Raw genomic sequence first — 13,234 nt, 5'->3', positions numbered from 1 at the left:
ACCAATATATCAGAGGGGAATGTGATAAGTCTCACCTTACACTTATTGCATACTTTGTTAACCAGAGGTGGTCCTCATTTGATAAATGGAGATCTGAAAAGCAGATATTGAATCTGAGCTCTCAGCACAGATTTATGAAGACCTCCACTGATCACCTTCTTGCACTCAAAGGGATGCATCCCTCTTTCTCTTGTGTGAGTTGTGCCCCTAATCCAGCTGGCTATCAACCTAACCACAAACAGGTCAGTTTGGAGCTCATGTAGCTTGTTTGTATGTGGCATGGCATCAAATGCCATAACAAAGTCAAACTGACAGTGGTTGACCATTTAACCACAGTCAATAGCCTGATTAACCCTCTCGAAGAAGTTCATCAGCTTCATTAGACAGGCTCTAGCCTTGACAAATCAAACTGCTGGGGGTTGAGTCATATAAGATTTTTGATGCCATAGTTTGGTTAGTTATGATGCATTCCTTGCTTGCGTGTAAGTCTCATTAGGCTGATAGGTCTGTAATTCCCAGGGTGGAGGATGGAGCTACCCTTGCAGAGTGGCATCACAACAGCTTTGTGCCACTCTCATGGGACAAAGCCTGTTGCTAGGCACAACTTGAAGGCTTTGAGGAGTGGGTCCATAAGTGCTTCTTTACTGCTATTAAACTGGTAACTGGATATGTTGTCCGTCCCCATGGAAGAGGTGTTCTTTGGCCTGGAGAGTGCCCTCAGTAAATGTTCTTTCATGAGGGTTGGCCTCTTGATTCAATCTAGGATAAATGGGCTTGTAATATATATCTCTGGGGTGTAGCTGGTGCTAGATTTATCTGCCTTATGTTGGCAATGCCAAGTAGATTGGAGTAGGTAGTACTATAATGATTAAGGGCTGTGCAGTGTTGGGTATTTAATTGATTTATTGAATTTATTTACTGAATTGATTTAATTTGGATGCGTTTGATCCTTTTCTGTTATTTTAAAAGTTTCTAGTTCATTAATATTTGAGGAGTACCATGGTTTACTTTTGTATTTCCCAGTTTCTTGGCTCTAGGAGGGACTGCCAATTCAATACATTTGTCCAAGTGTGAGCAGAACTTGTCTGCATAACTCTTTGCAGCATCAACATTATGCATAATACTTTTATACTCGTATTTAGAGTCATTATTTTAAATTTGCAGTATATTTGTTTAAAGTCATTGAATTCTCTGATATTTGTTTCTGTTTGGAGATTTTAAGAATTTTTCCTGATTTAACATATGTACGATGTATACAAGGAAAGAAAGAAATTCGGTGTTGCTATAGTATCAAAAGCATATTATACAATAAGAATAATGTAATGCAGTTAATAAATCAATTATCTTGGAACTTCAGTAACATTTCAATATTTTCCTATCATCTATTGTTTACAGATCTTATTTAATCCACTAGTATCTAAAAATATTCAAAATGTTTTCATGAGTGTTATCATTATTTATGATTAACTTAAATAATTTAGACAAACTTCCTTTGTAGGTTAATTTACCTTCAGTAATAGCAATCATATATTGTTTGGAGATTTTGATGGAGAGAGTTATTATTTTGTGGTCTGACGTGACCTGCGAGGAGGATACCTTGGAGATGTACATACATATTGCTTGTTATTATCTGGTTAGGTAGATTCTGTTCCCTAATGGGTTCATTATCATGCTGGTTAAGGGAGGTTTTTGGGTATAAAATCTATGGATTTTTGTGCATATCATAGGTTGGTGGTATAGATTCCCGAGGTCACTTTGGATAGTTAAAATCACCTAGGATACTACTACTCCTCCTTATGGAGAGTTCGTTAAGAATGTTTATGAATGCTGTGTGACTTTCTGGAGATATAGAGGGTCTCCTGTAGTTTGTTATGATCTGATTGTTGATGTTATTTAGTGTGATTTGAATCTCTATAAGCTCCACTTATCTGGTACAGAATATTGCAGCAGTGAGAAGTAGGACATTTACTGTTATGGTAAGATCTTACATAACTGGACTATATCCTTCCTTATCACTGCTGCAGTATTCTTTAGTCTTGGGAGAATACAAAAGCTGTTGGGAGAGGAAGGGAATGAGAAGGCACAGGAGAGCCCTTCAAAAATCCTTGATGGATTGACCTGGCAAAACCTGCCCTGGCTCTACTGACATCCAACTTCTAATGTTTGGTAAAAGTGTGAACAGAAGACCACATAGCAGCTTCCAAGACAGATCTAGTATCCAGACCCTTGAAAAAAGCTACAGAAGAGGCCACTGCCCTAGTAGATGAGCACAAACAGAAGAAGAAAGCTGCTTGCTGTGAAACTAATAGCAAAAAGAAGTGGCCTTAGAAATCCAGGATGAAATGGTTTATTTACACCACCAAACCCAGTTTTCTGGTATGAAAGGAAACAGAAAGCTGCTCAGATTTCCTGATGTGTTTTGTCTTGTCTAAGTAATGTCTGCACTGTCTAATTAAATCAAAGGAGTGAAGAAGTCTCTCAACAGAATTCTGTGGAGAAAGGAAAAAGAAGGTGAATGGACTGATTCCAGGACAAATTTGTGGGCATAAAGGAAGAATTGGTATGAAGAGACATGTCCTTGTAAAAAAATTAAAAAGGTGGAACTGCCATGAGAGCCTGAAGTTTAGGGACCTACGTGGCAGAAGTAAGAGCCACTAACAGTACAGTCTTGCAAATACAATGTTGTAGGGAAGAGGAAACTGCAGGTTCAAAAGGCTAACTCAGTGAACAACGTACTGACTGAATTCAGAGGTAGTGTTTGGACTGTTGGCAAAGACGTTCTGAGGATTAGGTGACTGTAGGTCACATATGTACCTTACACCTTGTATGTAGGATATACACTTGACATACAATGCCTAGAAGTATAAAGGCTTTGTTGTGTTTGCTGGACATTCTGCTGTCCTCAACAGCATATCCTAAGAGTAAGGAATACTGCAACAGTGATAAGGAAGGACATCAGCTCTTGAATGGATGTGCTGCAAGTGCAGGAGGGCTTCAAGATCTGGCAATTTGTTGTTTAGACTTTTCATATTAAGTAGAGCCATCTTGATATAGTGCAGTGGATGATTTGTTTTGGAAGCTGGTTTGAGTGGTTAATTAGCTGGACCCTCCCATAAAAAAGGCACAGTGAGGCAGCAAAGGCCTTCATCAGTATGCAGAAGCCATGAAATGGTGCAAACTGTCCTTGGTAAAGCAAGTATGATTGTCAAGAATCTCATCCCAGGCTAATATGTCCTGGATCCTCCTAGAATGACACTAGGTGTTTAGCCAGTTGTTAAATCCAATCATCTTTCCTTTATACCACTGTATTGTTTTTGGTGAAGGAAGGATTCCAGTGAATATTAGGATCTTTCATGGATTTGTGACATGCATGGAAAACTCTGGCATGTGTCTCCCCATATCCTTTAGGATTTTGCTCACCAGGTCATTTACCCCAACATGGACCACCACCATGTCAGGTTTAAGAGTCCTCAGGGGACCTGTAGCACTGTCAGTCCTAGCCTTGGACAGACAGCTCACTGTCTTCCTGCTTTTGTCCAGCTTCATGAAAATAGAATCCATGAGCATAAATGTGCAGTCACTAATAAACGAGTACATTTCTGTTTGTGATTAAAGATTGCTGTGGTGTAATAGGTCTGTGATGTGCTGTTTCCTGATGAATCCCAGCTGACATGCTAATAGTTGGTGTACAGAAAATGGACTGAAAATAAATGGTAAAAAAGTGCAATATTGTCCATGTGGCAAACAATTCTTTCATCCAGCTTGCATTATACACAACACCCCACTCCAAAATGAAGGTATTGTAGGAGACTTTGGAACATAAGCAGATAATTTCATTGCCTTTGATTATCATGTTACAGCAGTGATCAGAAAATCATTCTGCCTGGCACATTTGATTGCAAATGGTATCAACTCTAAATCTGAATAAGTCCTTACCCCTCTATATTCTTCACTGATCAGCCCCATCATAGAATACAGTGCCCCCTTTGAGATGTATCTTACTAGAAATACCAAGCGGTTGGAGAGACCTCAAATGTTCCTTACAAAAACGATCCTGGGTCTAAAAGCCCTGAACTACCAGGAGAGGCTGGAGGTTCTGTTCCTGTATCCACTGTCCTATAGACGCCTTAAGGCTGATTGTGTCTCACTTTTCTGGCCGTTCGAGATCTGACCATCAAAGATCACTTATATCTCCACAAATCCAACAGTCCTGCAAACACTTAAGATGACAGATCGGAATCTTCTTCAGCAAGTAAACAAATCAGAGTGGAGAGAGAGTGAGAGACAGAGAGAGAGAGACTCAACACACTACAACTACCCCTTCAATGGAATAAACGTCCACTCCAGATCAAGTAAAGTTACACATTATCTTCATTTAAAAAGGAGTTACACAATTGGATGGGTATTCATAAATTCAACCGTGTCATAACTGGCTTATTGCTTCTTATTAAAGGAGGTAAGTTCTGAGAATGGGCACTGACAACATGTAAATGGCCACATATCAGTCGCCTTGTATTTTCTGTGATTCTCTGCGGGCACTGACATGTAAATGGCCACATATCAGTCGTCTTGTATTTTCTGTGATTCTCTGCGGGCACTGACAACATGTAAATGACCACATATCAGTCGCCTTGTATTTTCTGTGATTCTCTGCGGGCACTGACAACATGTAAATGGCCACATATCAGTCGCCTTGTATTTTCTGTGATTCTCTGCGGGCACTGACAACATGTAAATGGCCACATATCAGTCGTCTTGTATTTTCTGTGATTCTCTGCGGGCACTGACAACATGTAAATGACCACATATCGGTCTCCTTGTATTTTCTGTGATTCTCTGCGGGCACTGACAACATGTAAATGACCACATATCAATCGCCTTGTATTTTCTGTGATTCTCTGCGGGCACTGACAACATGTAAATAGCCACATATCAGTCGCCTTGTATTTTCTGTGATTCTGTGCGGGCACTGACAACATGTAAATGGCCACATATCAGTCGCCTTATATTTTCTGTGATTCTGTGCGGGCACTGACAACATGTAAATGGCCAGATATCAGTCGCCTTGTATTTTCTGTGATTCTGTGTGGGCACTGACACCATGTAAATGGCCAGATATCAGTCACCTTGTATTTTCTGTGATTCTGTGCGGGCACTAACAACATGTAAATGACCACATATCAGTCGCCTTGTATTTTCTGTGATTCTCTGCGGGCACTGACAACATGTAAATGGCCACATATCAGTCACCTTGTATTTTCTGTGATTCTCTGCTGGCACTGACAACATGTAAATGGCCACATATCAGTCGCCTTGTATTTTCTGTGATTCTCTGCGGGCACTGACAACATGTAAATGGCCACATATCAGTTGCCTTGTATTTTGTGTGATTCTGTGCAGGCACTGACAACATGTAAATGGCCACATAGCCTAGGTGCCTTGTATTTTGTGTGATTCTGTGCAGGCACTGGCAACATGTAAATGGCCACATAGCCTAGGTGCCTTGTATTTTGTGTGATTCTGTGCAGGCACTGGCAACATGTAAATGGCCACATAGCCTAGGTGCCTTGTATTTTCTATGACTCTGTGCAAGCACTGACAACATGTAAATGGCCACATAGCCTAGGTGCCTTGTATTTTCTGTGACTCTGTGCGGGCACTGACAACATGTAAATGGCCACATAGCCTAGGTGCCTTGTATTTTCTATGACTCTGTGCGAGCACTGACAGCATGTAAATGGCTACATAGCCTAGGTGCCTTGTATTTTCTATGACTCTGTGTGAGCACTGACAACATGTAAATGGCCACATAGCCTAGGTGCCTTGTATTTTCTATGACTCTGTGCTGTCTCTTCCTTGCTAGTTACAAGTAATGAATACTGTTGTTAGAGCAAAGGCATCTTCAGCACCTTCAAAACATACCTTAATGGTTCCCATTTTTAAGAATTTCTTATTGCCATATTTTTGCTTTTCAGTAGTCCTGTAGTACTGTGGGATGTAAACTATTCTTGACAATTCTTCCTCTTCAGCTCAGCACATTGTTTCTGCACTGCTTCACTGTGATCAGCTTGGTTTTCTCAAGGCCAGGCATAAAACTAATGCTATACAGAAGGCATTATACTTTTTTCAGCATTAAATGCTTCCAAGTTATAGGTGGCATTTCTTAGTTTTCATCCTAACTCTGCAGTTAATGTTGTTTCAGGAGAATTTCTTTTGACAGTATTGAATGCTTGTGGTATCTAGGTGGGGGGATCAAGATATATTGGTGTTAAATTCTGCTAAGCAGAAATGCTCCCCATCTCCATACCTGTTTGATGGGTATACTAGAGTACATGCCATGTGTATTAGAGATAACCCTAATTTAGGTGGTATTTCCCATGGTCAGGATTCGGTATAAGTTTTGTTATGGAACTGTGAGGTTGTTCATTCTTCCTGTAAATTTCCTGTGGTTTCTGTTTTAGAGGTATGGAGATGACTGACTTGTTCTGATGTCTTTAATTTCGGGATATGCATTAGTCTTTGGTAGAACTTATGGTTGCATCTTTATCAAATGCCCACCGTGAGACATGTTTTAATGAAGTATATGATTTTGCAGCACAGACCACAGCCTTGTCTGCTAAAAAAGCCATTTTTTTCCATTTTTGGAGAAGGGGGAGAGAATCAGTTTGTAGTAGCCATGTCTGTTTATTTATTAGTTAATATGAAGCCAGCTGTTTCATGTATTGTCTCTACATCTTTGCATTTATGTATAATATAACAGTATACACTCTATTCCACTCTGTCCCATTCCTGTCCCTTGACTACGTTACCTCTCCCCCATTAGACATGACCAGTCTTGCTGCAGACACTTTCAGGGAATAGGGATACCTGGCTTTCACCACTTTCCTTGAAAGTTGAAGTTTGGGTAGTGTACTGCGACTGATGAAAGGACAAAATAAATACGTGAATTGCTTCACTAATTTTTCAGCAAGCTAGCCTGGTGGCAACTGGAGAACAGAAATTAGAACTTTCTCAAGTTTTTTTTTTTTTTTTTTTAAAGGAATCTTTACTTTCAGTTATAGCATGAGTTAGTTTACAGTTCCTAAATTCCTCTCCTCCATGCATGTGGTACAACAGAGGTGTCTGTGTCTTCAGTTTTTACTTGTGACTTTTTGGCTGTTGTTGAATTGAACTTGATGGTATGTGTATGGAAGTATACATGTGTGTGAGGGCGTATGAGTGTGCAAGTGGATATGCAACAATGTGTATGTGTATATATATATATATATATATATATATATATATATATATATATATATATGTACATATACATATATATATATGGATCTAGGACGTTTGATCGAATGATCAAACGTCTGAATCCATAACCACCAAACACACTTTAACGAAAGCGCTTTAACTGAAAAAGCACTTTTGTTAAAGTGTGTCAATAAAAAAAAAAAATTAATTTACGTTTTTGCAGGAGGGCTTTGCCCCCCACAACCTCCCTACTTTAATATTCCCCCTCCGGGACTGCACTACAGTGGGGAAAAGGGAATTTTCCCTTATCCGCACCATAGTACGGCCTCAGCAACAGGCAAACTTACGCAAAAGCGCTTCTTCGGTGAAAAGCACTGTCACGTAAGTATGCTCACTCTTAATGGATTCGGACATTTGATAATTCAAACAAATCCATATATACATATATATATATATATGTATATATATATATATATATATATATAATGTGTGTGTGTGTATGTATATATATATATATATATATATATATGTACATATAATATAGACACACAAGTATATCTATAATGCGTATGGGTGTGCATGTGTGTAAATGTGTATGAGTAGGTGAGTGGATATGTGACCATGCATAATACATATATATGTGTATATATACAGTATGTATGTATAATATGCACACACATATCTATAATGCATGTGTGTGTGAGTAGATATGAGACAGTTCATAATATACACACACACATTATATATATATACATATATATATATATGTGTGTGTGTGTGTATATATATATATATATATATATATATATATATATATATATATATATATATGTGTGTGTACAATATACACGCACATATCTATAATGCATATAAGTAAGCATGTGTGCGAGTGTGTATGTGTGTGAGTATGCAAGCATGTGTGTGTATGTGTATGAGAGATGTGTCTGGGTGGGCACGCTGAGCAGAGAGCAAAGCTTTGATCGCTCAGCAGGCCATGTTTTTGCAGAATATTCCGATTTTTGCCAGCCTTGTAAAATATTTGATTTTCTGATAAATCAGTGAGCATTACATGCAGTCAGTAATGCTAGTCATTAGCATTTCATCATTTTAATTATTCTAATATTGCACGCACACTTGTTTTTAACCTTTTTAAGTTAATTCGAGATGTTCATCATATTGATCATTTCTGCAGTAGTCTTATCTGTACGGGTTATATACTGCCAAGGATATAACAGTCTACCACCTTCCAAAGCTTCAGGGCACCTTCCATGCAACAAAACTGTCAGCTGAAACTGAGCTGACTAAAAGACAAGTTTGGGCACAAAGTCATTCAGAACTTTACTGTTGCCAAAGAGTAGGCTTTTGAGGATCGACAGTCAGCTTGTGCTGTTCCTTTACTGGGCAGTTAAGTTCCCTTTGGGGAAAAATCTTTTTTATCACTTTCCTCTTCAAGGATATTATTTTAAAGCTAAGTGTGTTGCGTTTTTCCAGCTGCTGTAAGACTGTAACATACTTAAATGCAGCTTTTGTTTTTCCTGGTAGTTTAAAAGTGGTGTAAAATAACTGAAAACATGTTTTTTCTGTGGTGTAATTGTTTGTTTTGCTTTTTTAGGGCTGACATAGTGTTTTAAAGTGCTTTTTACTGTACTTTTCTGTCAAAAGGTAACGTTTGAAGACTGTTAATGTTTATTAGCATTTGCTGTTTGTGTTTCCCAGGAAAGAGGCACCATTTTCAGCTTGAGCAGGAAACAGACCATCAGTGCCATAGTAAGTCCTTCTAGCCACAAAAAGAAAAAGAAAAATGAAGAAAACAGCCTTTACTGCCACAGCAGGCGAGCAGCTCGCCTTAGCCGCAGCTGGCAGACTCTGCTGTGCCATTTGTTGTACCTCAGATCACTCATCTTTAACACCTGCAGCCACTATGGGCCAGGGGTTAGCCATGTCCTGTATGGTCCACTTAGTGGGCAAGGAAAAGCCACTCTTGACAGTACTGGGAGAGGAAACAGGAAAAGTTTCTCTTTTCTGTCAGATTGCTGTGCCCATTGTTGGAGAAACTGCTGTTGCCATCAGTAACATGTTAGGCACCATTTCCTGTCAAAATGAAACAGAAAAACAAGCATGTTTCTACTCCTCCTGAAATATCTTTGGATAGGTGTATTTTACTGGGACTGGCTCAGGGTTTTAATTCAAGCTATTGATCCTCCTGTAAAATACTTTCTGGTAAAAGAAATTAGAGTACCTCTTTTCCTTAAGAGCTTCAAGATTCTGAATCTGAAAAGGAAAATCCAAGACAGATACAGAGTTTTTCCTCATATTTCTGATTCAGACTGAGAGTAGAGCTCATTTTCTGATTTTCCCTGTAGGGATTTCTCTTTCTCTGAGTCTATTGCCAGAATATGCCAGTGTTTGTGTTTTCAGTGGGAGAACATGGAGGTTTTTCAGTTCCACGGAAAATGTTATAAATTTTTACAGAAGGATTTTCCAGATCCTACACTCATTTATCATTTTCTGTTTGTTTTAGAGTATGTGTGCATCACTGACTACAGTTTTCCTAATAGCCATCTGTCCCAAAAAAAAGCAGGATATATAAAGTCTCTTAGTCTTTTAAATTTTGATGCACTATTCCCACACCTGACCCTCATCTATAGCTCAGTTGATCCCACTGCTGCTAAGCACCTAGTCAGTTCCAATCTTACTCTTTCTGATAATGATGGGAAAATTGTTGATAGGTCTGGAAAAAAGTGTATACTTCTGCAACTTTGATTTTCAGAATTTTGAATTGTCAAGCTCATATGTTAAAGATTGTTCTAATTGTGGAATTATGAAGAATGTTTTATCTTCAGTTTCTTCTTGTGAGGAAGCCTCTGTTTTTAAATAAAGTAGTTTCCTCTTCTTCACTACTCATGGTTTACATTGTATGTATGACTCTGTGCACATGTCACTACTCATTATTTACAGTGTGTGTATGACTCTGTGCACAGGTCACTACTCGTTGTTTACAGTGTGTGTATGACTTTGTGCACAGGTCACTACTCATTGTTTACAGTGTGTATGACTCTGTGCACAGGTCACTACTCATTGTTTACAGTGTGTGTATGACTGTGCATAGGCCATTACTCATTGTTTACAATGTATGTATGACTCTGTGCATAGGTCACTACTCATTATTTACAGTGTGTGTATGACTCTGTGCATAGGTCACTACTCGTTGTTTACAGTGTGTGTATGACTGTGCACAGGTCACTACTCATTGTTTACAGTGTGTGTATGACTCTGTGCACAGGTCACTACTCATTGTTTACAGTGTGTGTATGACTCTGTGCATAGGTCACTACTCGTTGTTTACAGTGTGTGTATCACTCTGTGCACAGGTCACTACTCATTGTTTACAGTGTGTGTATGACTCTGTGCACAGGTGCACATTGTTTACAGTGTGTGTATGACTCTGTGCACAGGTCACTACTCATTTATTACAGTGGATGTATGACTCTGTGCAAAGGTCACTACTCATTTATTACAGTGTATGTATGACTCTGTGCACAGATCACTACTCATTGTTTACAGTGAGTGTATGACTCTGAGCACAGGTCACTACTCATTGTTTACAGTGTGTGTATGACTCTGTGCACAGGTCACTACTCATTGTTTACAGTGTGTGTATGACTGTGCATAGGCCATTACTCATTGTTTACAATGTATGTATGACTCTGTGCATAGGTCACTACTCATTATTTACAGTGTGTGTATGACTCTGTGCATAGGTCACTACTCGTTGTTTACAGTGTGTGTATGACTTTGTGCACAGGTCACTACTCATTGTTTACAGTGTGTGTATGACTGTGCACAGGTGCACATTGTTTACAGTGTGTGTATGACTCTGTGCACAGGTCACTACTCATTTATTACAGTGTATGTATGACTCTGTGCACAGATCACTACTGATTGTTTACAGTGTGTGTATGACTCTGAGCACAGGTTACTACTCATTGTTTACAGTGTATGTATGACTCTGTACACAGGTCACTACTCATTGTTTGCAGTGTGTGTATGACTCTGTGCACAGGTTACTACTCATTGTTTACAGTGTGTGTATGACTCTGTGCACAGGTCACTACTCATTGTTTACAGTGTGTGTATGACTCTGTGCACAGGCCACTACTCATTGTTTACAGTGTGTGTATGACTCTGTGCACACAGGTCACTACTCATTGTTTATAGTATGTGTATGACTGTGCTTAGGTCATTACTCATTGTTTAAAGTGTGTGTATGACTCTGTGCACAGGTCACTACTCATTGTTTACAGTGTGTGTATGACTCTGTGCACAGGTCACTACTCATTGTGTACAGTGTATGTATGACTCTGTGCACAGATCACTACTCATTGTTTACAGTGTGTGTATGACTCTGAGCACAGGTCACTACTCATTGTTTACAGTGTGTGTATGACTTTGTGCACAGGTCACTAATTGTTTACAGTGTATGTATGACTCTGTGCATAGGTCACCACTCATTGTTTACAGTGAGTGTGTGTATGACTCTATGCACAGGTCACTACTCATTGTTTACAGTGAGTGTGTGTATGACTCTGTGCACAGGTCACTACTCATTGTTTACAGTGTGTGTATGACTCTGTGCATAGGTCACTACTCATTGTTTGCAGTGTGTGTATGACTCTGTGCATAGGTCATTACTCATTGTTTACAGTGTGTGTATGACTCTGTGCACAGGTCACTACTCATTGTTTACTGTGTGTGTATGACTCTGTGCATAGGTCACCACTCATTGTTTACAGTGAGTGTGTGTATGACTCTGTGCACAGGTCACTACTCATTGTTTACAGTGTGTGTATGACTCTGTGCAGAGGTCACTACTCATTGTTTACAGTGTGTGTATGACTCTGTGCACAGGTCACTACTCATTGTTTTCAGTGTGTGTATGACTCTGTGCACAGGTCACTACTCATTGTTTACAGTGTATGTATGACTCTGTGCATAGGTCACTAATTGTTTACAGTGTATGTATGACTCTGTGCATAGGTCACCACTCATTGTTTACAGTGAGTGTGTGTATGACTCTATGCACAGGTCACTACTCATAGTTTACAGTGAGTGTGTGTATGACTCTGTGCACAGGTCACTACTCATTGTTTACAGTGTGTGTATGACTGTGCATAGGTCACCAGTCATTGTTTGCAGTGTGTGTATGACTCTGTGCATAGGTCATTACTCATTGTTTACAGTGTGTGTATGACTCTGTGCATAGGTCATTACTCATTGTTTACAGTGTGTGTATGACTCTGTGCACAGGTCACTACTCATTGTTTACAGTGTATGTACAACTTTGTGCATAGGTCACTACTCACTGTTTACAGAGTGTGTGTATGACTGTGCACAGGTCACCACTCATTGTTTACAGTGTGTGTATGACTCTGTGCACAGGTCACTACTCATTGTTTACAGTGTGTGTATGACTCTGTGCACAGGTCACTACTCATTGTTTACTGTGTGTGTATGACTCTGTGCATAGGTCACCACTCATTGTTTACAGTGAGTGTGTGTATGACTCTGTGCATAGGTCACTAATTGTTTACAGTGTATGTATGACTCTGTGCATAGGTCACCACTCATTGTTTACAGTGAATGTGTGTATGACTTTATGCACAGGTCACTACTCATAGTTTACAGTGAGTGTGTGTATGACTCTGTGCATAGGTCATTACTCATTGTTTACAGTGTGTGTATGACTCTGTGCACAGGTCACTACTCATTGTTTACAGTGTATGTATGATTCTGTGCACAGGTCACTACTCATTGTTTACTGTGTGTGTATTACTCTGTGCACAGTTCACTACTCATTGTTTACAGTGTATGTACAACTTTGTGCATAGGTCACTACTCACTGTTTACAGAGTGTGCGTATGACTCTGTGCACAGGTCACTACTCATTGTTTACAGTGTATGCATGACTCTGTGCACAGGTCACTACTCATTGTTT

The sequence above is a fragment of the Protopterus annectens genome, chromosome 16.part0, assembly GCF_019279795.1.
Source record: "Protopterus annectens isolate FY-2018-M chromosome 16.part0, PAN1.0, whole genome shotgun sequence".
Lineage (NCBI taxonomy): Eukaryota > Metazoa > Chordata > Ceratodontiformes > Protopteridae > Protopterus > Protopterus annectens.
The sequence above is the reverse complement of the archived record's forward strand: the minus strand, read 5'-3'. Positions refer to the sequence as shown.